This window comes from Rhineura floridana, chromosome 1 (assembly GCF_030035675.1).
Source record: "Rhineura floridana isolate rRhiFlo1 chromosome 1, rRhiFlo1.hap2, whole genome shotgun sequence".
Lineage (NCBI taxonomy): Eukaryota > Metazoa > Chordata > Lepidosauria > Squamata > Rhineuridae > Rhineura > Rhineura floridana.
Window position 1 is genome coordinate 202,125,870 of NC_084480.1, and position 3,269 is coordinate 202,129,138.

Here is a 3,269-nt window from a genome sequence, read left to right on the forward strand (position 1 = left end):
TGACCGCTCCCAAGGACTTCATATAGGTGTTAAACAGCATGGGGGACAAGATGGTACCCTGTAGCACCTCACAGCACAACTGCCAGGGGGCTAAAAGACAATCACCTAATGCTATTCTTTGAAAATGACCTTGGAGATAGGATCGGAACCACTGTAAAACAGTGCCTCCAATACCCATCTCACCAAGTCAGCCCAGAAGGATACCATGGTCAATGGTAGCAAAAGCCGCTGAGAGATCAAATAAGAGTAACAGGGTTGCACTCCCCCTGTTCTTCTCCCGATAAAGGTAATCCATCAGGGCAACCAAGGCTGATTCAGTCCCATAAACAAGCCTGAACCCAGACTGGAATGGGTCAAGATAATCTATTTTATCCAATAGTATTTGCAATTGCTGCACCACAACCCTTTCAATCACCATCCCTAAAAAGGGGGTATTCGCGACCACGCAGTAGTTGTCCAGGGTGGGCTTTTTCAGGAGTGGTTGGGTCACTACCTCTTTCAGGGTGGCTAGAACCATTCCCTCCTGCAATAACACATTGGCGACACCATAGATCCACTTGGTCAAACCCCCTTGAAAAGCTTTAATAAGCCAAGAAGGGTGAGGGTCGAGAGGATGTGTTATTGGCTGCATCGTTGCAAGCAACTTATCCACGTCGTCAGGCCACATCAACTGAAACCGATCCCAAGAACTTGAAGCAGATGTTGCACTGGACACCTCACTGGGGACTACTGTAGATGTGGATGGGGCATCAAGATTGCTATTGCGGTGAGCAACTTCAAAGTGCCTTGCAAACAATTCACAGTGGGCCTCCAAAGGGTCTAAAAAGCCATTTTCTGAAGCTGATGTCAACAGACCCCTGACAATACGGAAAAGCTCCACTGGATGGCCACTTGAGACTGCGATGGTGGCAGAGAAATGGGCCCTCTTCACCACCCTCACCGCCACACAGTAGGCATGGTTATATTTTACTTATGCTCGATCAGCCTCACAGCATGTCTTTTGCCACTTGCACTCTAGCCATCATCCAGCCTGTTTCATTGCCCTTAGCTCACTAGTGTACCAAGGTGCAAACCAGGCTCCACAATGCCAGAAAGGGTGCTTGGGGGCAACCGTGTCAAGATCCCAATGTGTCTCGCTGTTCCACAGCATGACAAAGGCTTCAAACAGGGTCACTTGCTCTATCTACTGGGAACTCCCCCAGGGCATTCAGGAATCCATTGGATTCCATTAGTCTCTGGGGGCGGACCATCTTAATCTGTCCACCACCCCTGCAGGCAAGGATCAGAGCCATAAGTCTAAACTTCACCAGGATGTGGTCTGACCATGACAATGGAGTGACATCCACCTCTCCTATCTCCAGACCGCCCCTTCTTCCATCTGGAGCAAAAACCAAGTCAAGGGTGTGCCCTGCCCTATGTCTGGAATAATCTGGAATAACTGCCATCTTTGTATTATTGTATCATTTTCCATTGCCTGTCATCACTGTATACTTTTTCATGTTACTATATTCACTGTGGCAGCATTTTACATTGTTACTTATTGTGGTTTCAGGTCCCATGTTTTGTGCCTCTCAATATATTTATCTATTCTGTTTGTTTTTGTCATTGTGCTTGTTTTTACTCTTTTGCTAGTTTTCATATCAACTGCATGCCACAGTGCTTTTCATTTTCCTTTGCAAATTTGGGTAGTGACTTTTTCTGTGTATTTTGTGGTTGCACTAGGAACCCTCTCCTTTTGGTTGGTGGTGACAACTTGAGATAGCCCCATGGTTGTCATGGAGGCCATGAGGTCTCAAGCCAGAAAAGTAGAGGCAGCCCCAGCATGGACATTGGAATGACCCAGCACTATCATTCTGGGCTCCTCCAACACCACAGCCAAGACAGCCTCCACCGGCTCAGTCAGAGAAGCCGCGGGGAAGCAGGGTGGACAACATCAGCAACCCCAGTTTCCTGTCTCCTTGGCCTGACACCAGGTGCAGGCCCTCACAGCCAGCTCCAAGACAGAGTGGTTTTCTGGTGACAGAGATGGAAGTTCTGTAGACCACAGCAACTCCTTCCCCTTATCCCTGCAGCCTGTGCTGGTGTTGCCCGAGTATCCAGGTGGGCAAAGCTGGGTCAGATCAACTCCTCCCAGTTCACCCACCCAGGTCTCAGTAATGTACACCAAATCTGCATCTTCATCCACGATCAAATCATGGAAGAGTATGGTCTTTTTATGTACCAATCTGGCTTTAAACAACAACACACACAGGCCAGTGGGGGCAGCAGATGAGCAATGAGGAACCCATCCATGAGATGAGTGGGAGCGAGGAACAAGCGTATATAGCCTTGCCCTCATCTTCTATGGTAGTTCACTACCTCCCCATGGCTATACCTCCTTCTACCAATGATCACTGGAATTGGGGTGGCTTCAGCCATGTCCCTTCTTGCTAAGACTCCCCCTAAACACCTGTTATGGACCCAACAAGAGCCCACCACAAAACCTGTCTGAACCAATTATCCCAGTGGGCCTCTGAGAGAATTGGGAACAGTTAAACCCACTCAATATCTTTCACACAGGACTCCAATGAATTTTAATGTATTTATCCTAAACTATTGATGATGTTTTGTTCAGAATTTATTAATGGGTTGAATGGTAAACTGCTGGTGGCATTTTTACAAAACCAACAGGCATGCTGCAAACACTCTTAGGTGAGTTAGAAAAGCCAGCTGAAATGCTGAAAACCCTCGTATACAGTCAGCATTTTGCCAAGTCTGTTAGTCAAATAATAGGCTGGACGAGAAAATTGCCATGGAACCAACATGATGACTCATATTCCAGTTATTATTTGCTTTCTGGGCAATTCTGGGAATTGTTCTGAAGTTCTACTGAAAAGGCAACAAGTCAGAAACAAAAATCTATCCCTCTGTCTGTCATGAAGAGATATTTGGAGGTTCTTCAAGAAGACTACTGTTACTTTCTGTGTATACAGATGCTGTCAGGATTTTTGAAGGAATGTATTAACATTTGTAATTTTTCTCAGTGAGGTGCAAAAACCTGTATTTTCTTTCTTCCTCTCATCACAGGAATATATTTTTTTATTCTTAAGAAACTATACTTGAACATGGAAGACAATGGCAACTGGTAATTTCACTTTCACCTTATTGGAACAATCACACACTTAGGCTTCTCTCCATATATTTTGCACACTGTGGGATGATTAAATGAATTTCCCAGAGAAAACAAATATCTGTTTTTCTGCTAATCAATTATTCTTTCCCTCTTAGTA